The following is a 24,347-nucleotide window of genomic DNA, read 5'->3' as shown; positions in this document are numbered from 1 at the left end:
TTTATGGGCCTCTGGTTTTCTAACACTTGTTCAGTACCCACCATCCAGCTCCTTCCGGTTAGGAGCTGCTGGGAAATGCCTCCCAAACATTCAGCTATCACTCAATGACCAATCATCTCATGACTAAGGCTTTATTCAGAAATCCATTCATTAGCACCCGCCCTGTCTGGTAGTGAGGAGCCTGTCCCTCCACTGCAAACAGGACTGCAAGGCCTTGCTGCCAGTGTCGGGGCAGCAGGATGTCCACAGACATGCTGGTCTTCCTTGATAGCTACACTTTGATAACACGTTGAGAGCAGACGCTTTCTTCTAGCACCCACTCTCCAGGCTCAGATCTGCACCCATAACAAGGAATTTTGTTAAATAGAAAATAAAGGGAATTATTTTCAAATTTTTCAGTTTAGTTTTTTAAGACAACACCTAAAGTGTTGGGTTTTTTTTCCCTCCAACATATTGTGGAATCTTGGTCCCCATTTAAATGGGTCACCAGTGGCCCCTTTCTGGTTTTAATTATCCTCGGATAACAAAGACATGCTGTAGAGGCCGTAGAAAAATTTTTTAAAGTACAAATCAGTACTTTGGGCTGTCTTTATGTCATTTTGAGCCAAGTACATATTTTTAAAAACAGGAGTGCCTTCTCCAGAGCATGCAGGATGTACAAGGAACACCATGTTTTACTTTTCCCCTGACATCAGAAATAATGTGTTTTATTTGATACAAAATAAAAATAACAACAAGCAACACACATGACTGTCTCAGTTCTTCTACAGAGTGTCAAAGTTTGAAATGTTCACCGAATCTTGAGTTCTCAGTTCTGACATCCAATTGTATTTGAACAAAGGTCCTCCCTTGACTGTTAATAACCCCTGGTTAGGCCCTGGGACCTTCCCTGTGTGGTAATAATAATAGTTGCTTTGGTTTGGCTTGGTTTTGACTTTCTGAGACACAGTCTTTCTGTGAAGGCAAGTTTGAGAATTGTTGCTGATTTAAGCATTAAGACCTTTCTGTGTGTTATAGCCTCTGGTTTAAGCGCTGAGGTCTTCCTTGTTTGTTAATAGTCTCTTCACATCTGTTGATGGTCTCAGATCCCTAGCTTTATCATCTGAGTCTACAATGTTTATTATGTAAAAATAGTTAATATCAGGGCTATCCAGCAGTCATTTGGATAATGAAAGCTATTCCCTAACCAAAAATTCAAGACGTCATTTTGTAAGCATCAATTGCTCAGGGACATTTTCTTCCCAGAAGGGAAAGAGTAAGAGAATAGCTTTCCCATTAAATAGTAAAGAGAAGAGCATTCCACAGAGAAGAGATAACTTCTTGTACATTTTGATCTGCATTAGAATTAGAATCTAAGCAACTGACCACAATTTACCTTAAAGACAACAACAAATAACCCTTAAAGGTTCATCTAACATGGATTCCCCAGAATCTTGCGGGAGCGGCTCAAGGCTAAGGACCAAGACATGCCTGATGCCCCCTTCCAGATTTCCTAAGACAGCCAGGCTCTGCACTCACCCAGAGTATGAACTGCCCTCTCCTCCCTCAGGGCCTTAGGAGGCTGAACAGCCATTCTGAGATTTCTGCCATATTCTACTGAAGACATGCACTAGCACTAACTCTATTTTGTATCTAGGAGCAGGGAGAAAAGCAAGTTCTTGGCAAAGACTGGAGGCTTTAGAGGTAAGCAAACATGCTCAGTTCCCCCCACCCCCCAGGATGCCAGCAACAGACAGGGGTCCCTGCTTAGCTCATTTCGTGCATCTCCCACCAAGCTCAGGTAGCAGGCTAAGCAGTAACAATATCCACACATTCCTAAAATCAGGCCCTGAGAGGCAGACTGGGCTACATAAAAGACATTTCCACACGAGGTAACTTAGCACCCACTCTCCAGGCTCAGATCTGCACCCATAAGAAACCATGAACATAAGAACCATAAGAAACACATGAACAAAACTGAATTTAGGGGCAAATTTACAAGCAGCCACATTAAAACCACCTATAAATGCTAATCTATCATTCGAGTTACGACTCCATCACAGAGGATGTGGCTCAGTGGACTAATTCCCCTGGCTATGCTGGGCAGTGGCCCTGTGCCACAGAGGGAACAGAGTGTACCCTTCCCCAGTCTTGAGCAGGCTAAGTCAGACCTTGAGTGTCATAGTAGGCTAGCCCACCTAGAGTGGAGTCTTCTGACCTAATGTCTATTGTCTGTCACATCTGCAGCATCATACAGGAAGCCACCACCTGCTGAGCAGCTGAGCCTGCTTTCCTGAGATCCTGGAAAAGTGGGGGATGGGTTCCCCCCTTTAAAAATCAGACCCTAGAATTAAAGCTGAGCCTTGATCAGAGAACTTTGTTTTGGCTCGTTATTTCTCTCGCTGTCTTTCCCATCCACCCCCAGCTTTCCTTTCAGGAACCACTGGTGGCTATAGCAGAGCATACCAGAGACTACCAGGGAGCTGTTGAGTATCCATGTACATATGCACACAGATGTCAACAGACAGAAACACACATGCACACACTCAGTGACTGTAACATTCCACCCCTTCCTCCTGCTAAGTGAGAGCATCAGCACAGGACCTGTGTGTTTCCATAGCAAGAAGAGAGAGAACCCTCCTACTTTCTCTGAACCTTGAATGAGTGGCATTATATGTTCCTGCTAATTAGAATGAATCCCTTCCACTCAAAACTATCACTAAGCATTGGTTTTTGTTAAAGTAGAAATACAGAGACGAACTACTTCTAAATATGGTATTCTTTTTCTTAATGAGAACCTCTGAGGAAAACAGGCTACTAATCCCTAAGACTGACGGCCACTCAGAAGGCAGGGGCACAGCGAGCTGTCCACGTGCTAGCCCTGCTGTCCTCACCGGAATCCTAGAGGACACAACAGTCCTCGTGCTGTCCTCACCGGAATCCTAGAGGACACAACAGTCCTCGTGCCCATTTAAAGCTCGAGGGATTGAAATGGACACGTAAGCAGCTTGCCCAGATGGGATTAGTTTTTGTTTGGTCTGGCGTTTTATTCCTTTTTTTTGTCATCTTGACCCAAGTTAGAGGCATCATGTAAGAGAAGCCCATGACTGGGAGCATACCTCCATAAGACAGGCCTGTAAGCAAGACTGGAGTTCATCTTTGTTTTAATTAATGATTAATGGGGGAGAGTCCAGCTCACTGTGGGCAGCTCTTGACACATGGTACTGGGCTATAGAAGCAAGCAGAACAAGCCACTCAGAGCAAACCATGGCTTATGCTTCAGTTCCTGCCTCAAGTTCCTGCCCTGACTTCGCTCAGTGACAGTGTGACCTGAGAAAGATATGCGCTGAAATCAACTCTTTCCCCCAAGTTGCTTTTGATTATGGTGTTTATAACAACTAGGATACCCAAGTCCGAGCTAAGCCAGAATTCACATGGGCTATATTTAGAGACTAAGGAAGAAGAAGAATCAAGGCAGTCAGGGAGGAAGGAAGGAATTGTTTAGGAGACACACACACACACACACACACACACACACAGGCACAAAGCACATAAACATATATACAGATACACACAGAAGCAAAACACAGAGACACCAGACACGTCAGCAGCAGCAGCAGCAAGGAAGAGAAAATGTCCCCCAAACCCATGCATTAAAATCTTGATCTCCAGACTTGTAGCACTGCTAGGAGGTGGCAAAACTTCCAGTACATAGAGCTCAGCAGGGAGAAGTCAGGTCACTGGGGTATGTCCCTGAACGCAGGAACACCAGATACTGTTCTTGTGTTGCTTTCCAGCAGCCATGCGATATGCAGCATCCATGATGTATACATTCTTCCTCTGTGATATCCTGTGTTGTCCCAGGCCCAAAGCAATGGAGCCAAATCACCATTTACTGACACCTCCGAAAACACGAACCAAAAAAACCTTTGCTTTTTATAAAATAGTTTATCTCATGTATTTTGTCATAGTTAATCCAACCATCAAATACATTCTCAGTGACTCATTCAGCTACAGATTCCTAGAGAGGAAAGCAGAGAGGCCAGTGCAGCTACTGGGTGCGATGCATGCAAAAACACAAAGATAGGAAGGGAAAATGACACTGAGGAGCAGCAGGGAGTGTCAAATGCAACCCAGAACTTGCTGTTGTGTGGACCGCAACCTCATAAACACAAGGCACCTGCTAGTTCCAGGCCTCCTCTGTCCCTAGTAACAGCCATCCCCTGTCAAAACATTGTATATACGAAGTATATAAGAAGCCAACGTATTGGAGCTAGCTGCTCACAGAATACATGTATGTGGTCTATAACAGCACATTACCAACATTAACCAAACTTTCACTATTTAATAGTAGTCCTTATTTTAGAGGTAAAACTAAGAGTGAGTGGTTGGTTAGGTGGGTGGGTGGATGCATGGATGAGTGGGTGGATAGATGGACTGATGGATGGGTGGGTGGAAGGGTAGATGGATGGATGGATGGATGGGTGGCTGGATGGATGATAGATGGACACATCACACATCACTGAAGTTCCCTTGTCCCCAAAGTTCCTAAAAAATGCCAGCAATATCTCCACACGCCATCCCACAGTGAGACCTCTCAGAACTGTGTCATGTGATCACTGCACCCAGTAGGATAACATAAACAAATATGAGAGTGCTCCAAATGGACAGAAGCCAAGTGAACCTGCTCTACCATGGGCAGCTCAAGAGCTTGATGCTCCATTAAGAGACTTGAAGCAGAAAGGGAAAGAGAAAGAAGAATTTGGAATTTGAAGTTCTTGGCAGGAGAGATGAATACCCTTCTGCAGCAGCCATTAGTCACAGAGCCTAAGGGGCAGAGTGACAAGAAAACTTGTTTGTGCTGCAGCTCTCTCCTCACGCATACACCATCTGCACATGCCACACAACTCCTGACACTTCTTAGGGCAGCCCTCTCCTCACGCATACACCGTCTGCACATGCCACATAACTCCTGACACTTCTTAGGGCAGAAATTAAGATTCCCTGATAAATCAGCTCTCCAGGAGCAGAGAGAACAATCTTTCTGGAGATCAAGAGAAATGTAGGGAGTCACTGCCATGCAGACAGACTAGGATTGAAGAGAGCACTGCACAGTGGAGCTGCAGCAGCCCAAAGCCACAGCAGTGCAAAGACACACATAATGGACATAGCTGCAATCCTAGCACTGGGACACTGAAGGAGGACTGTGAGTTAAAGGCCAGCCTGGACTTAAGAGCAACAAACTAGGGCATCCACTCACTAAAATGTGAATCCGAAGTTCTGGAAGCTGAATGACCTCTGTACTCCCTATGAGGAAACTGCTGTTTAAATGGTCACACTGGGGAAAAGTAAAGTGTAAAAGGAAACAGATCAAGCATTTTGCGTTTGCACAGTGTAGGTGGTTAGCTACACATGCACGATGGGAAAGGACATGCACACCAACCAATTTGCCAAACTTCTCAATCTCCCTTCTGAAAGCCCAACACACCAGGGAGCAAGACAGCAACTCTCCATGAGACTCAGGCCAAGTCAAGACAGCCAGACACTCAACAAATGACATAAAACAAGCAAACAAAACCCCTGTGCATTTTAATGTGTTGCAAACAATCTGAATAAATGTTAGATGAGCTGGATCTGCCAAAACTTCTTTTCTCTAAAGGCTGAATAAAAGAATAGATCGTAATTTCAACAACTGCTCTTGGCTAACTCTGATTTTTAAGGCTGGTCCATGACACTGAAGCCAACTAACTGATTTGGGTGGTTTGCTAATATAAGCAGGGGGTATTGGCAAAGAAACCAGATGAGGTTGAAACTACATGCAAAAAAATCACAGGCTGCACTGGGCCCATCTGGGTCTTAGCACTGTGCCCATCCGGGTCTCAGTGGTCCAAACCCTACAGCCTCCTGCACAGCCCTGGGTGGTTCTTGTTCAGCTTCCTAGGGGCCATGGAAAGAGTTGGCTACAATGAAATCTAACTGCAGAGAACGGTTTGCATTCTCTGCCTTCCCTTCTGACACCATCATGAGGATCAAAGATGACTTTAGAAGCTCTGATGGATTGGAGCCTCCCAACTTGGGCAGCGCTCTCTGTTTTTAGGAAGTCAGAGGGGGAAGATGATACAGGAGGGAAGGCACAGGTGAATGGAAAAGTAACAAGCTGAAGATGTGTCACCTCCTACAGCAGAGGCAGCCAGTACTCAGTATGCTCAGTGGATCCACGGCCAAACCTCAGTCACCGTGCAGTTGAGAGCTTGGAGTTGGGTGAAGATGCTCATGGAAATGAATGTGGCAACACTTAAGCATGGTGTGACTTCAGAAAGAATGTCACCAGCCTCTGTTTTCATTGAGAAAGTCATATGTAACTCATCGATGGGGTGAGCCCTTCCAAATCCAACCTCGGGCCACAGTTGTCATTTCAGGAACAACTCAGAGCACACTTACATAAACTAAGATAGCCACAGCATCAGTAGGCGATACCCTATCATGGACCACCATCACACAGGTGGTATGTTCTTGTGTATTGTATAACACAAGATGTATTTCCACACAATTGCTCTAACGAATGCTCTAAACTACCAAGTGATCCAGGAACACAGTATCCTCTCACCAGGAAGATTCACTTCCTGAACCTTCTACCTAGTGTCCTTCCAGGAGAGTCCGAATGCCCTCAGTGAATCTGTCCCGTGGCTTATAAAGCTCTGAGGAAAGGTTTTGGTTCTACTCTTCACGTGAGGCAGCACGAGGCTGCCTGTCCCTACCTACAAATTACAAGTTCATTCTACCTGGTTCCCTGGGGACCTAACGCTGTTGCAATTGACAAGCACTGTGTTTGAGCCTGAAAGTTCAGGGTTCACCAAACTGTGGCTAGCAGGAGGGAGGACACAAATTGCTAACACTGCTGGCTCTGGCCCCTCCTCTTTGTTGCAGTCCTGTCCCTCAGCCTCTTCACTAAGGCATGTACACATGGATTCATAGGTCACCTCTGGTCCCATGGGGATATGTGTCACTTCTGCTTTATGCCTCTCGTTTTTTGGGGACTCTCTCTCTCTCTTCACCAGCCTGCCCTACCCAACCCTCTCCTCCATCCACAGCAATTGCATGTGAGCCAGACTAAAGAATTTCCTTCCTCAAGACTTAACTTCATATTTCTTTTCGTTCTTTCTTCTGCCAAGAGAAGCATAAATACTCCTCCTAGTTCCGACCACTTTTAGTTATTTGCTTTTAGTTGCCTTTAAGTCTCTAATTTGGGAGGTCAGGAAGCTGAGCTCCTAATTATCAGTCGGCCACCAGCAGTGCTCAGGCTCACACTCCTCACAAGTGGGTCCCAGTGATAATGGTTGCCTAGGTTACTTTTCAGACACTTGAAGGCCTCTTTTGTGGAAGCCACTGATTCTTCATTTAGCCCTTTGCAGGTGCCACAGTGAGTGACCTCCTGACACCAGAGAGCCCAAATTCTACCCTCATCTCACTAACACCACATGACCATTTCATGAACACCACATGTGCATCTCATGAACTCTGCATGCCCTGAAGTAGAGAAATCAGATCACCCAGGCTCCTGACCATTACATCTCCAACTCCTATGCCCCAGGTCTTAACCCACCACTTCTCTGTCCCACAAACATGGTTAAACCCTACCCTCGGGGACATAAGACTGAATCTCTGCTTAATGCTCAGCCACCTAGTGGAAAACTCTTGCCCTTCAGGAAAGACAGCATTCCATGTGGCATACTGGAAGGAAGCAAACCTGGCCTGGCTCCCCAACAAAAGCTGGTACACGTCTACAATCCCAGCAACTCGGGAAACCAAGATAGAATTACAAACCAGTTAAAGCTAATCCGGCTAAAGAGTGAGTTCAAGCTTAGCCTTGAACACTTAGTGAGACCATTTCACTAAGTACAAAGCAGGCTGGAGATGATACAGCTTGGAAGTAGAGAGGTTTTCTAGTGGGGGAGGTCCTTCCTGGGCTCAATCCCTAGTGACAGAGAGCAAGGAGAAGAGGATGAGGAATAAGCAGATGCCAAAAGAGACGCTGGTGGCCACCGCCCAGGCCACCCAATGCATCAAAGAGTGAGTCCAAACCCAGGGGCGACTGACTCCTGACCAACACGGGCATCTTGACCAACACGGGCATCTTGACCAACACAGGCATCCTGACCAACACGGGCATCTTGCTTGGGTCTGTCAGATCTGTCAACCAACTCGATACTTTCCTTAAGGTGGAGGGACTGTGGGAGCTGGCAGATGTGCACACTTTCTCAGTAAGGAAAGGTAGGCACTTAAAGAAAAGATGATCACACACACACACACACACACACACACACACACACACACTTATGTACATGCAACACACACAGCACATTCACACAACACTCACATACACACATACCACACTCATACACTCACACACACACACACAAACACTCATATACATTCACACACAACACACACTCAAACATACACAAACACACTTACACACAAACATATTTATTCATACATCAAAAAGTATCCAAAAAATGTACTTCTTACCAAAAACAAATTCCTGATTTGTACAAGAAATAATTCAGCATAAATACATTTATGAAACAATTATACTTTCAGGAAATGATTCTTACTTGGACACTCATTATTATAAGTATTGTTATTACTATTATTATTAAATATCAAAATTACAAGTTTCCATGTTACTTGCTGACATTCTAAAAAAATGCTGGGAGAAGAAATAAAAATGCTTCTTTGTTTAAGGCAGAGCCTTGCTACACGGCTTAGACTAGCCTTGACTTCAGAATCTGCCTACTTTGGCCAACTGAGTGGCAGAATTATAGGCATGTGCCATCACACCTGGAGAATCAAATGTTTTCTAATCATGGTCTAACATCAGGCAAGACAGAGTAGACTGCTGAGAAAGACGGAGAGCAAAATTGCCTTCCAGTGAACAGCCCTGTGCGAGCGAACACTGCAGAGGTTTCTGCAGAGCACTCACATGGGTTTTGAATAATTGTTCTATGAAAATAAGAAGAACTGCTGGGGACAACGCTCAGTGACAAAGTCTTTGCTTTTCATGTGCAAGGCCCTAGGTTACAATCTCCAATACTGCAAACAAAACAAAGCAAAATGAAGGGGTGCACTGCATACCGCAGAGCACAGCCAGAAGTCTTTTCTTACTGCTTATTTGGCCCATGAAATCCAAGGGAATCCTGGGACTGACCTACTGCTGACCTAACAGCAGGTTCCCTGCACAGCCACAGATTCTAATATGCAGATTCCAACCCCTGGATTCTGATATCTGACATGACAACTGTGTGACAAAAGCATCCGTTCATACCATGGTTGATGGGGCAGAAATTCTCAGTAAAACACCCCATGTCAGAACCAAGGCAAGACGTTGTATCTGCGCTATGTTTGCATCTGGCAAGCACGAGGTCCTGAATTCAGATCTCAGCACCCACAGTAAAAAGCCAAGCAAGATCATACAGGGTAAGTAACCCAGCCAGCCAGCCTGGCCATTAGATGGCCTCCAGGTTCAGCGAGAGACCCCGTCTAAAGAACTAAGGTGGGGAGTAACAGAGGAAGACCGCCAGCACCAAAGCCAAGGAGCACACATACACAGACCACACAGAGAAAGAAAAGCTCTTTGTGGTGATGCTGAAATGACCTCTGCCCTTGGGAGACTCTGGACTATCTGCTCCAGGGCAGGCTGCCCCTCACAGCTGTTCTCTGAGCTACAGACAGCCACACAGGCCCATGGGTGAATGGAACCTGCATTTCCACTTTCTTTTTTTTTTTTTTTTTTTTTTTTAATTATTATTTTCTTTATTTACATTTCAAATGCTATCCCGAAAGTTTCCCATACCCCTCCCCCCACCTCTGTGCCCCTACCCACCCACTCCCACTACTTGGCCCAGGCCTTGCCTTGTGCTAGGTCATATAGAGTTTGGAAGACCATGGAGCCTCTATTCCCACTGATGGCCGATTAGGCCATCTTCTGCTACATATGCAGCTAGAAACACAAACCCAGGGGGTACTGGTTAGTTCCTGTTGTTGTTCCACCTACAGGGTTGCAGCCCCCTTCAGGTACTTGGGTACTTTCTCTAGTTCCTCCATTGGGGACCCTGTGTTCCATCCAGTAGCTGGCTGTGAGCATCCATTTCGGTGTTTACCAGGCACTGGCATAGCCTCACAAGAGGCCGCAATATCAGGGTCCCTTCAGCAGTATCTTGCTGGCATGAGCATTAGTATCTAGGTTTGGTGGCTGATGATGGGATGGACTCCCGAATGGGGTACTCTCTGGATAGTCCATCCTTTCATCTTAGCTCTAAATTTTGTCTCTGTACCTATAACCTTTCATGAGAGTTATGTTCCTTATTCTAAGGAGGAATGAAGTATCCACAAATGGTCATCCTTCTTGATTTTCTTCTGTTTTCCATAATGTGTCTTGGATATTCCAAGTTTCTGGGCTAATATCCGCTTATCAGTGAGTACATATCTAGTGACTTCTTTTCTGATTGGGTTACCTCACTAAGGATGATATCCTCCAAATACATCCATTTGCCCAAGAATTTCATAAATTCATTGTTTTTAATGGTTGAGTAGTACTCCATTGTGTAAATGTACCACAGTTTCTGTATCCATTCCTCTATTGAGGGACATCTGNGTTCTTTCCAGCTTCTGGCTATTATAAATAAGGCTGCTATGAACATAGTGGAGCATGTGTCCTTATTACCAGTTGGAAGATCTTCTGGGTATATGCCAGAAGAGGTATAGCAGGATCCTCCGGTAGTACTATGTCTAATTTTCTGAGGAACCNCCAGACTGATTTCCAGAGTGGTTGAACAAGCTTGCAATCCCACCAGCAATGGAGGAGTGTTCCTATTTCTCCACAACCTCGCCAGCATCTGCTGTCACCTGAATTTTTAATCTTAGCCATTCTGACTGGTGTGAGATGGAATCTCAGGGTTGTTTTGATTTGCATTTCCCTGATGGCTAAGGATGTTGAACATTTTTTCAGGTGTTTCTCAACCATTCGATATTCCTCAGTTGAGAGTTCTTTATTTAGCTCTGTACCCCATTTTTTAATGGGTTTTTTTTGAGTTTTTGGAGTCCAGTTTCTTGAGCTCTTTGTATATATTGGATATNAGTCCTCTATCAGATTTAGGATTGGTAAAAATCCTTTCCCAATCTGTTGGTAGCCTTTTTGTCTTGTTGACAGTGTCTTTTGCCTTATAAAAGCTTTGCAGTTTTATGAGGTCCCATTTGTCAATTCTTGATTTTACAGCACAAGCCGTTGGTGTTCTGTTGAGGAATTTTTTCCCTGTGCCCATATCTTCGAGGTTTTTCCCCACTTTCTCCTCTATCAATTTCAGTGCCTCTGGTTTTATGTGGAGGTCTTTGATCCACTTAGACTTGAGCTTTGTACAAGGAGATAAGAATGGATCGATTCTCATTCTTCTACATGATAGCCGCCAGTTGTGCCAGCACCATTTGTTGAAAATGCTATCTTTTTTCCACTGGATGGTTTTAGCTCCCTTGTCAAAGATCAAGTGACCATAGGTGTGTGGATTCATTTCTGGATCTTCAATTCTATTCCATTGATCTACTTGTCTGTCACTGTGCCAGTACCATGCAGTTTTTATCACAATTGCTCTGTAGTACAGTTTAAGGTCAGGCATGGTGATTCCACCAGAGGTTCTTTTATTGTTGAGAATGGTTTTTGCTATCCTAGGTTTTTACAGACCATAAATCTCATAAGGGAGTGGAATTCTGGATCTGCCTACCTGGTCTAAGCTCAAATGGAACAGAACAGGATATTTAGAGAGTAGATGCTCATTAAATAAATGTATCTCATTTCTTTCCACTTTTCTATAAAAAAAAAAAAACAAATAAAAATCCACTTCTAGCTCAGTCAACATACATTAGCACTTATGATGGTACCCAAGGCTAAAGTAGCTTTAGGTGACAGAAAACAACCCAGGCAGTTACTTCTAATAAAGGAACAAAGAAATGTCAGTGTTTATAAAAGTAAATTTTAAAAAAAAAGGAAGCAAGGGAGGGAGGGAGGGAAGGGGAAGGGAGGGAGGGAAAGAGGAGGGAGTTACAGTGGCATACAGCTGTAATCCCAGCACTGCAGATACGGGGCAGAAAGATTTCAAGTTAGAGTCCAACCAAGGATTGCAAAGCAATTTCCAAGACCTCTAGAAAGACTGTCACAAACGATATCTTTTAAAGATTAATCACCTTTTGTCATAGTTTTCCAGCGCTATTTACAGTGTCTCTTAATTCAGTCATTCCCTCTTCACACTGACTTGGAGGTCAGTGCCAAATACTGTGCTGGTGCATGCATCCCCTTCGCCTGGCAAGTTGGCATCAGCCCGTCATTGCCTACACATACTGCCAGAGGCTTTTCTCTGAAGACTGTGTCCTTCACCCCCAAGTGCATGTCTTCTCCCTGCTAAGGGTCTGTTCATTCACAGCAACTGAAGCATGGAGAACACAGACCCCTCTGTCAGCCAGTGATGCACTTGGGCAGCCACAGGGGTTCCCTGCCCTGAACAATGGGCTCATCATGGAGCCAGTGAGACACAGAAATGTGGAATTAGCTAGCGACCGCTGCTAAGGGTCTAGACATTGGTGGTCTCAGTGAGGCGGGTGGGGCAGGGAGAGGGAGGGGATGTTTCAGAAGATCCTGCCTCTGTTTGTAGGAGCCATACCCTGAAGCGTGGGAAACTTCGAATCCTGCTTAGAATTCCTAGGTAACAGCTGCCCGAGGTAAGCGGTGGTTGGGGAAAGCAAAGGCTTCCTTTGAGGCAGCTGCCTGGTGGGTTTTGAACCACCCGTGCATGAATGCTAATTCCTGAACTACAGGAGAGACTTCCAGCCTTCAAGCTAACCATGGGTCCTGACAGCCAGTTCTGTGAATTCCAGGTCTGAAGCCGTGCACAGCCTCTTCCTGGGACCACAGCCTTACAGAGTGGGAGGCGGAGCTCACAGGAAGTGAGCACACAGCAAACCAGAGCATCAGATGCCATTTTCACAAAGAAACAATACATGCACAAGGTGAAGACTGTCAACTAGCACGGTTTGATCGTCACGAGTTGCACATGTGTATGCAAATGCCACACTGCACCCGCAGAAGCACCTGTGTCAGTTTAAAATGTAAAGATGTTTACATAGTTTTACATTAATTCCGAAGTGTTTACCATCTCTTGCTAGCAAGGATTCTCTCCCCCCTCTTCCCACCCTTTTCCTGGGGGAAACACTAACCTAAACAGACTTCAAGTCTTGTCTCAAGTTCCCCTCCCTTTTATTTGTGAAGATTAAAAGGTTTTATTATGGGACACAAACTCTTCAAATAAGGAAATCATATTTAAAAGGCTGCAACCACTTACTAATATTCCTTTGGGGATTTAATAATCCACCACAAAACATAGTACTGTGCTGAAGAGCCCCCAGCAAGAGGCGTGGTGCCCTCGACCCAGCTTGGGAGTGGAGGCAAGCATGGGCTCTTACATTTGTTGCCAACCACCAGGGGTGCGATCTCATCAAACTTTCAATTCCAACCGACAGAGAACCTCTTCTAGGAAGTCCTCGGGGAGCACCAGGCTACTTCCCAAGTGTCCCATGAATGTAACTGTGTTTCCAACTGCACGCCTGGTCCCTTTCTAGACTAAAGCTCCCTGGGGACTAGGCCAGCTCACTGCATCCCTTGCACCTCATGTAGATTACACTAAGTGGTGCACATGAGCAAACACCCACATGTATAAACGCCTGCCATTATGGTTTATACACCATAATGAAAGGGCAACGCACAAAGAGCTATCCTAGGTCACTGAGGACCCTCAGGGAACGAGTGATCACCCACGGGGACAAGGAAGCAGGTCTGAGGGGTTCGCCTTTCTCTTCTGCAATGATTTACTCAAATAGTTACTGCTCCGCTACAGAGCTGCTGTCAAAATATCTATCATGGGGCCTAGGACGGAGTGAACTAAAACTACTCTATCCATTCTCCCAGGACTTGTGAATATACATATACACACATGTGAGCACATAGGGAGGGAGGGAGAGAGGGAGGGAGGGACAGAGAGAGGGAGGGGAGAGAGAGAGAGAGAGATAGAGAGAGAGAGAGAGAGAGAGACAGAGACAGAGACAGAGACAGAGACTATGTAAAGTCCTCTGGAACACAATCAAACGGTGCCATGTCCCAGTAGGGATTAGACCTGAATGGGAGTGAGAAAGTGAAGATGAAGGAGGTAATGTGATTGGAAGCTGGGCGTTCAGGGGGAGGGGCTGATCTGGAGCCCCAGCACTGTATTCCATATTGAATCCTGTGCTAGTTTAGATAGCTATCGCATTTCAATGTTCCCTCTATCATCCCTTTACCAATAAGGATAACCCAAAACATCGCAAGACCTAACCTCCCACATCAAAAGATGTTCTCAGAAGTCCTGGGCTGGGGATGAACATTGGCTTTTAACACAGTCAAAGAAATTTCACAAGATCTCCTTTGCCTAAGCAGGAGATCAAAATGTTCACAGCAGAACTGCTTAATCTATGTAAAGTATGTGCCAGCCTTAAGGGAGTTATCTGCAACAGGTCAAAGTCAGAATGAGAACTTAGTCATGATATATTGATGATGATATATATTCACTATAAATCATAAGGTGCAAGAAGTTCTCCAGTTTGAATTGGCAAATGAATGAAATTTATCTGCAGCTTTCCTAAGGATGAGGCAGGGATTTAGGGATTGAAGCAAGACACGCCCATGCTAGGCAAGGGCAATACCACTGAGCTACATCCTCAGCCCCTTTAGGAGTCTTTTTGTATAGCCACAATTAAGGTGAGCTACATAAATATTCATAATCTGACAGAAGGATCTGTGTAGCTGGACTGTAATGGAGCAGTCTTTACAGCTTTGGCGGCTACATGGCGGACACTGCCGACTACAGGTATTTATAGGTGTGAGCTGGAAGATAATCCTGGATTATGACAGTGGACCACTCACAACCCCCAGTGACCTCCCCAGGGAGATGACTGTACACTGTTCTTTCTGCTTTTCTATAGGTTTAAATATTTTCAAACTTTCGAAAACTACCTGAAAATCTTCCAAAGATAGAAATAAGAAATGTCTCTGAATTGAGCCTTTAATTTTGCCTTACACTAGCCTACCTAGTTCCTATGTGTGCTTGTCTGAAGCTCCTTATGGTATGAGCAGCAATAATGATGAGATCAACAGCCGAAGGAAACCTCCAGAATGCACTCCTCGATAGATGAAAGTCAAAGGAATATCTGAATGGGCAGGTGTGGCTAAGGCAGGAGAATGATGAGGGCCAAGGTAGACTGGGTCATACAGATCCTATTTCAAAAATAAGCAAAGAAATAACTAAATGCATTATCATCCACTTTTAAGATTTATTTTTTGTGTGTGCATGTGTGTATGCCCATGTGTGTACATGAGTATGTGTCCCTGTGTGTACATGTGTGCCCGTGTGTGTGCCTGTGTGTTTATATATGTATGTATATGTGTGTATGTGTGTAATGTATGTGTATATGTGTGTATGTATATATGTCTGCATTGTATGATGTGTATGAATGTGTGTGTGTGTGCACTCCACCTATCACAACAAAGTCAAAAAGAAAACACAAAACTGACATCAGAATCAGAAAGGCCTGCCTCTAGAATGTGGCCACTGCTCCAGGTGGGTGAGCCTTTCTCGACTGCGCTCATGAATCTCACTGAAGACAACGATCAGTCCGATTTTACCAGTTCTTATATGGTAAGCACTTAAGGCATTGTGGGACATACGGGGCTGCTGCAGATTCCCAACTCCATCACTGTAGCTTGAACAGATAAATGAATGCGTGAGGCTGTGTGCCAATAAAATTTTATTTACAAAAATAGCTATCATGCCAGATTTGACAGGCAAGCTAGTCCAGCACACTCCAAACAACATAGGCCAGGATATTCCAACACCTTTAAGGGTTTTCCTCAAAATTCAGATGTCATCATCTTCAAACAGTAAAAAAGCTAGAATTTACAATGCCAAGCAGAACTCTTTCTTTACCTCATAGCCTCTTGAAGTACTTAATGCAATTATGACCTTCTGAATAGCCAAAATGACCAAGGTATAGAGTGCATGACCCTCTCCGGATAGCCTGAATACATTAGGGGGAAACTCAACTAGTAACATTTTAATTTGGGGAGTTCAATTGAGCAACAGTGTTCACTGCAACACCTGACATTGACCTCTGACCCCCCCACACACATATGCACACAGGCAAACACATACGTGTATACACACATACCACCACACAGACAAACACAGAGGAGGATAACAGACAAAAGAAAAGGTGTAAGAGCTAACCTAGTAACATTTCAATTAGAGAAGTCCAGTGTTACAGTGTTACAAGGGAACTCCTATGCTGAGGATCAGGGAAGGTTGAGGACATTGAGGTTGCTCACCCAAGGCTATTCAGCGGGTGGTGTCAGGCGGACCTGTAAGTAGAGTAGAAGCCAGACTGTTCAATACTTCCACATTGCAGCGCTGTGCTCCCTCCCCACGCAGCTGTCCTCAGTCACCTCTCCTGAGGCCTTTCAGGGACAGATTTCACCATCATGTGAAATAATAAGCCGATGAGGGAGTCTATACTTTGTTCTTTACTTGAGAACACAGGTATCATGTTATCAACTAAATATTACCTCTGTGTGTCTATTCCAGATCCCTTAAGTAGGAATACTAGATGGAGAAAATGTTCGTTCCAAGTCTCTGGCTTAGTAAGATCACTATACAGACTTTTATTCTGTGTGAAGAAAGCATGGAGCGAGCAGTTAGGAAACAAAAGATGAGGCTGGGGCATGACTGTGGGTAAAGGCCTTGCTGCACAGGCACAAGGACCTGCGTTCAGATCCCCAAAACCCACATAAAAGCTGGACATGGCAACCACAGCTTGGGGTTGGTGATGCAGGCACGGGAGCATCCCTGGGCTCACTGGTCAGCCAGTCTAGCTGAGTGTGTGAGTGAAAGAGAGTGAAGAATAACAGAGGAAGACACCTGACATTGACCTACACACACACACACACATATGCACACAGGCAAACACATACGTGTACACACACATACCACCACATAGACAAACACACTGAGGAGGATAACAGACAAAATAAAAGGTGTAAGAGCTAAATAGGCAGCCTCCACCTCAGGTAAAATTCATACTGTAGAATATGAAGCAAAGCAACATATTCTCAAATAATAGACTGAATTTTTGATCTAAGAAGAGGAAAGATGTTATGTGTATATATGTGGGGGACAGAAGGGGGTCCAAATAAGATGAAATGAAACAACCCATTTACCCATGTTGAATACAATCTCCTGGTTCATGATATGTATATTTTAGAATAGCCCACTACACTAATTTCAACACACTAATAGACGCTCCATTCCCCTCACTTATAGATGTATGTTCATAGTCTATAATTATTGATAAAGGTGAAGATCTGAAAACCCCCAGTAAGCTTATGGCGCCAAAGCTTTCCCCAGCCACGCCCATGCTTGGGGGAATATGGTGGATAAAGAGAAAGCCTCTGGCTGACCGGACTCTAACTCATGGAGTGAGGCCGAAGTCAGTACAAGAGTGACTGATGGGCTAGCATGCCCTGAGTGGCCTGTTTAGAAGGTTCAACCTCCACAGGTCTGACTGAAGTTCAACTTGACCTAATGGTTCTGGCAGTAGGCAACTGCCCAGCCCCTGAGCTGGAGACATGTCAGATAACACCCACTTCCTCTGCTGTCCTTTTAAAGTTCCCAGACTATTTCTTTATGAACAGCTGCAGTGCCAGAGAAGTGAGAGACTGTCTAGGTGATGGCAGAAGATCCCGAGGTAGAGATGCAAAAGCTCTGGGCTTAACCTGTACATATAATACCCAGTGTCCACACATGGCTACTGGAAACGTGGAGAGGATTTGGGTGGGGTGGGGAGGATGCTATCCACCACGGCCAATAGCAACCATGCATACTATAGCAAAGCAAAGAGGACATGCTGTGTACTGCATTATAAAGTCAAAGATTGGCCAGATGGCTCAGTGGGTAAAGGTGCTTGCCACTAAGTCTGATGACCTGAGTTTGGTCTCTGGGACTCACTTGATGGAAAGAGGGAACTAACTTGTGATCTGACCATCACATGTGCCACACAATACATGCATACACCACGCAGACAGCAGCAGCAGCAGCAGCATCCTCTATGAGGCTAATGACGTGGTTCAGTGGTTAAGGTCATATACTGCTCTTGTGCACTGCTCTTGTAAAGGACCAGAGTTCAGTTCCCAATACCCATGTCAGTCAGCTCATAACCATCTGTAACTCCAGCGCTACGGCACCTGACACCCTCTTCTAGCCTCTAGGCTCATATGGGTACACACAAAAATAAAAATAACCCCTTTAAAAGAAAAAAATTATTTTTCATCAAAAAGAAAAAGAAAAAAGAAAAAAGAAAGAAAAGCTTTAAAATTAAATCATAGAACATGGAGATGGCAAGATGATTAAAAGCCCAAAACTGCTCACTTACTGACCTCGAAATAACACCAACCCTTCAACTAGATCAAAATTCTTCACTACTTTCAGGGTATGGTTGTACACTCCTTTAATCCTGGCGAGGCAGAGGCAGAGGCAGAGGCAGAGGCAGAGGCAGAGGCAGAGGCAGAGGCAGAGGCAGAGAGGCAGAGAGGCAGAGAGGCAGAGAGGCAGAGAGGCAGAGAGGCAGAGAGGCAGAGGCAGAGGCAGGTAGATCTCTTTGAGTTCGAGGCCAGCCTGGTCTGTAGAATGAGTTCATGACAGTCAGAGTTAAAAAACAAAAGCAAAACCTCTCATACTGCTCCTCCATGGGAATGTACCAAGAGGTGCATGAACTAAGGGGCATGATTACGGAGCACATGATGCCTGATTATGGTCAATAAACACTGTTCCAAGCACACATGTACTCAGTCTACTATCATGAACGTCTCTAAAGCAGCAGAGGTCAGCTCTCTGTCACACATGCCTGAAAAATCCCAGCAAAGATGAGGAAGACAAGCCTGCCATAGCACAGCTCTCTGGGTCTCTGAGGCCTCAGGAACCCAGCCCCTGACCCAGCAGGCAGAAGGCTGTGCTCTATTTAGGGTGATAACTAACTGGCTTCTAGCAGCTGGTACCTTAGGGCTCGTGATGGGTTAACAAAGAAAAGGGGGTGGATGGCTTCATAGAGAAAAATAAAAGACTGAGATACCCATAACTACTTTAAGTTTTTCCTTTTTTAAATACACTAGGAAAAAAATCTGCCACTTGCTCCAGACTCAGCCAAATCAAGAGAGTAAAGCAGGGTGGAGCGTCAGAAGACCTTGTTTTAGGCTGAATACTGATACTTGCTTGACAATTTTGCATACAGCAATTTTCTTCTTGGGCCTCAATTTCCTTGTCTTTTAAGGATCAAAAAAATTAAATTAAATGAGTTTATTGGAAATCAAAAAACATAGAAAAGTGCAACAGGGCATCCTTCTGAACAACTACGGTCAGGCCTGCTTCTGCTGATGGACTGTCAGGAGGGGCTGAGGTACCAAAGTGTCAACCTCGCCCTATTTCTCCTTCTAGACTTATGTTCTTTATATTATATCAGCAAATACAAAAGGCTTGCAAAATGCTAATATTTCTCAAATTACTGTTGAAGATTTTCTGTTGATAATTGGGGAAAAAAGGATAGTAGCAAGAAAAAATTGAAATAGCTTATACAAAACCATCACATAGACTTGGGAGGTTAAAAAAAATTGATTTGACCCTTGACTTAAACTTTCTGCACAAAGAGCTGCTAGAACCTAGACAATTAAGAAGACAAGGACGGCACTCTAATCCAATGCAAAGGGAAGGGAAGAAGAAGGAGGGGAAGCAGAAGAGCAGGCACAGTGACAGAAGTCATCCCCACACTTCTCGTGCTACCGACTGGCCATCCTGATCAGACACTTCACCTCTCGATACTGCCCATCTGTGAAACGGGAAAGACCTGTCTTGGTTACTCTTCTATTGTTGTGATAAAACACCACAACCAAGACAAATTAGAGAAGCAAAGATTTATTTGATACTTATGGTTCCAGGGTGTCTTAGTTTGGGTTTCATTGCTGTGAAGAGAGACACTATGGCCAAGACAACACTTATAAAGGACAACATTTAATTGGGGCTAGTTTACAGGTTCAGAGATTCAATACACTATTATCATGGCAGGAAGCATGGCAGCATCTTCATCTGAAGGCAAACAGGAGGAGACTGGATTCCACGTGGCTAGGAGGAGGGTCTCAAAGCCCACCCCCACAGTGACACACTTCCTCTAACATGGCCACACCCACTCTAGCAAGGCTCCTAATAGTGCTAATCCCTGGGCCAAGCATATTCCAACCACCACACAGGGGATTAGTGTCCACAGAGCCAAGTGGAGCAGACATGGTAGATGGAGCTGGAAGCTGAGAGCACAGGGCTCACATCTCAAACCACAAACAGGAAGTAGAGAGAGCACATTAGAAATGGCACAAAACTCCAAGACCACACCTATGAACCTCACCAAACAGTGCCACCAACTGAGGACCAAGTTTTCAAATGCTAGAGAGAANGGGGGGGGGGGGAGGACAGTCACCACTCAGAACACACAACCACTAAATATATCTCAAGGGTATCATGAAGAAATGCCAGCAGAGTTCCTTGCACATAGAACAGAAAACTGTTTGGTCACTAGATATAAATTTCAAAAAGTATCTCAGATTTAAATTTGTTTGTTTTAAAAGAGAAGAAGGAGAACAAAGTCTTTACATACAAAACCTGATCGTCTGCCAAGTTGTCTTGAGCCTTCTACCTATGCCAAATTTTTATAAAACACTGAGTTTGCAGACACGTGCATACGCATATACTTGGTGATGGTAACTGCCTCACCGACCTAACTGAAATGAGGTGATGGTGCCTACTGCCACATCTCATCAATTTGCTCATTTGTTCCCTAGAATCTAAAACAATGGGAAGACCATTCTGAAAAGATGAAACAGAGCAACCACTGTGGACAAACTATAAGCAATCTGTGTGAATCTGGCAACCAAAGAAGATAAAAATCTTGGGAGGAGAGCCAACAGGATGACTCAGTGGGTAGACACTTGCCTCCAGGCCTGACAAGTTGAGTTCAATCCCTGGGACCCACACTGTGAAAGGTGCGAACCAATTCCCACAAGCTGTCCTCTGACTTCTACACAGGCTCTGGGGCACCTGTGCAACCTCCTCACCCATTCATACAACAAAAAAATGAACTGCAAAAATAAATCTTTAAGAAGGGAAGAGAGATGTGTCAAGCATATGCAAATAGAGCAGTATTCTTAGTCAAGTCTTCATCTGGCCCAGTGGCTCTCAGCCTTCCCAATGCTGTGACCCTTTAATACAGTTCCCCATGAGGTGCTGACCCCAACCACAATATTATTTTGTTTCTAGTTCATAACTATAATTTTGCTGCTGCTATGGATCATAATGTAAATATGTTATATGTAGGATATCTGATATGCGACCCAAAGGGATGGAGACCCACGGGTCGAGAGCCACTGGTCTAGCGAGTAGAAAGAGGAGAAGAAAGTGTGTTGGAGCCTATAGGTCTGGAGCAGGCAAAATCTGCAAGTGTTGCTATCTGGCCTGAGACTAGTGTCTGCTCAAAAGTCAAAGTAAGTTTTCCACAGGAAGTTCAGTAAGTTTGCAGAACTTTTTAAAGGGGGTGGGGGGAAGTAGTTACTCTTCTGTTGCTGTGATAAATATCATAACCAAACAAGACTTACAGAAGAAAGAGTTTATTTTGACTCATGGCTCCAGAGGGATATGAGTCCACAATGGCAGCCATCTTCAACTGTAAAAACAGAAAAACCAAGAGCTGACCTGAAGTGGCACAAGGCACTGAACTGTAAAAGCACCCCTCCCCACCCCCATCCCCCATCCCCTCGATGGACTTCCTCCAGCAAGGCCACGCCTCCTAAACCAAAAGATCAGATTCATGAGCCTATGGGAATATCTCTCATTTATAACACTGCTAGATGGAGGATTGTTTTTAGAGACATACTTAAGATGGAACCAATTTTCCCAAGGAAGAAAATTAAATGCTTCCTCCAACAGTCTAGGAAGAAAGAACAGGAAAAGTGCCATGCGATGAAAGCTTTTAGTTATAAATAAATAAAGAAAGAGGAGGTTTTTAAGACAGAGATGTTAGGTTTACATAAATAATCAACCAAAACATTTACAGCCATGCAATTTTCTTGTCAAGCTGATAATATGTTTTTCTTTTTCCTGGAAACTCAATATCACAAATGTACTGTGATGACTGATTTTCAAAAAAATAAAAAATAAAAGAGATTCAATAATTCTAAATCCAATATGAAGCATGTGTGTGTGTGTGTGTGTGTGTGTGTGTGTGTGTGTGTGTGTGTGTATGTAAGAGAGGGGGGAGAGAGAGAGAAACAGAGAAAGGGGAGAGAGAGAGAAAAAAAAGTGAGTTCAACTTAAAAGTCTCCTATCAACCTTGTGTTTTGAAACGGAATGGAAAGTGCCTAGCAGTGCCTGAAGGATGCTCCCTCTGAACTTGTTTTTGAGCTCTTGTGCTCAGATCTCTCACCAAGGAATGTAAGTCCTTAGTTCTACATGCAGAACTTTTAGACTTGAAACCCATGGACTATAAAAAATGGCATATTAGCCTCCAAATTTCCAACTGTGGCTTTCCTTACTAGATTCCACCCCTACCTAGATCCCAACCAAGAGCTATGTCTTAGACAGGACAGGACAGTCTAGACTGCCTTAGAGAGGACAGGACAGTCTAGACTGCCTTAGACAGGACAGGGCAGTCTAGACTGCCTTAGACAGGACAGGGCAGTCTAGACTGCCTTAGACAGGACAGGGCAGTCTAGACTGCCTTAGACAGGACAGGACAGTCTAGACTGCCTTAGACAGGACAGGACAGTCTAGACTGCCTTAGACAGGACAGGACAGTCTAGACTGTTCTGGCAGCAAGAACCAGACATGTGCACACATTCATCAGTGTACACAATAGGTATAACCTCTACTGAATTGCTAATGTGCATCCTGAACTAGTGTGCACACGTGTTCTGTACTGGTGTGCAATGTGCTCTACACAGATATGCAAGCATGTATGTAATGAACTAGTATGCACATGTGCCTGCACTGTTAGACACATGGGTCCTGTTTTGTATTCACTTGGATATCCTGTACTGGTATGTACATATTTGTTCTGTTCAGCAATGGGCCCATATAGACAGCAGAGACTCTAAGCATGGAAGCCCCCAGGCGGAAACCAGAAGTGACTGGTTGCACCTCACAACACTTAGAAAGGAGGCCAAGAGGTGTGAGATGGAAAATAGGAAAGCTGCAATGTGCTATGGTACCACTCAGCCAAGGGCAAAGAACATGTCTTTACAAACACCACTGGCAGAAAACTGAACACAGAACACTCTGAGGACATGTGTAATAACAGACCTAGTCAGACAGATCCCCATGGTGTGTCCCTTACACAGCAGGAAGGGGCTCATTAAATCACCAACTGAATATCCTTTATACAATGGCTCCAGACTCACATTATCCCTCACCACAAACAGCTATGGGGGAGGGGCCAAAGTGGGACAAGGACACACAAGAGTGCACTGATACAGCCCACAATGTATTACAAAAGGTTTGTGATCTTGGATCTGGGTACAAACCAAGACTGTCTTCTCATTCCATGTCTTCAGAGCCACCAAGCCATAGAGGCTGATGCTCAATAGAGTGAGACCATGCAAACCTGCAGTCAGGCCTCAGGCTGCAGCATCCCAGGTAGCATTCCCTCTGGCTATTACTCCTAGTAATGAATGAGCCTCCCTGCCAGGACCTATGCTGCTTCTGTACAGGAGCTCTGACCAGAAGCTCCATGAAGACAGGATTCACAATGAGCTGCATTCTCAACACCAGGAAGTACAACAGGGGCCACATACACACACACACACACACACACACACACACACACACTCATGGGGACACAGAGGTGTATATGCATTTACCATGGGCTGTCAGTGTGCTTGACAACACTAACATCTTTCTAAAACAAAGATTCCTTGATCTGGTATGGTACACTAAAACATGATCTCTGGTTCTGGCATTGTCAACAGAATCCCATATCTAAGGATAAGAAACTTGTAGTGTAATTAAAATGTTAAGGAATCAAACCCAATTTGAAGTTGAACAAAGGAGGATTTCCAATTAAGTAGTGCTCACATAGAACACAACACACACTCACATATTCACACAATTTGGACATTGGAAAGTATCAGCAGTATGTAACCACGAGGCAGGCAA

At 44.6% G+C, this 24,347-nt stretch overlaps 1 protein-coding gene across 1 annotated transcript in view; it reads right to left on the bottom strand.

Moving 5' to 3' along the window:
* Svil (supervillin) overlaps positions 1 to 24,347 on the bottom strand; it is a 186,262-nt gene that overhangs the window by 153,637 nt on the left and 8,278 nt on the right. The gene's annotated exons all lie outside the window — the stretch shown is intronic.

This window comes from Mus pahari, chromosome 15 (assembly GCF_900095145.1).
Source record: "Mus pahari chromosome 15, PAHARI_EIJ_v1.1, whole genome shotgun sequence".
NCBI classification, from domain to species: domain Eukaryota; kingdom Metazoa; phylum Chordata; class Mammalia; order Rodentia; family Muridae; genus Mus; species Mus pahari.
Note: the sequence above shows the minus strand (reverse complement) of the source record. Positions and strands in the feature narration are given on the sequence as shown.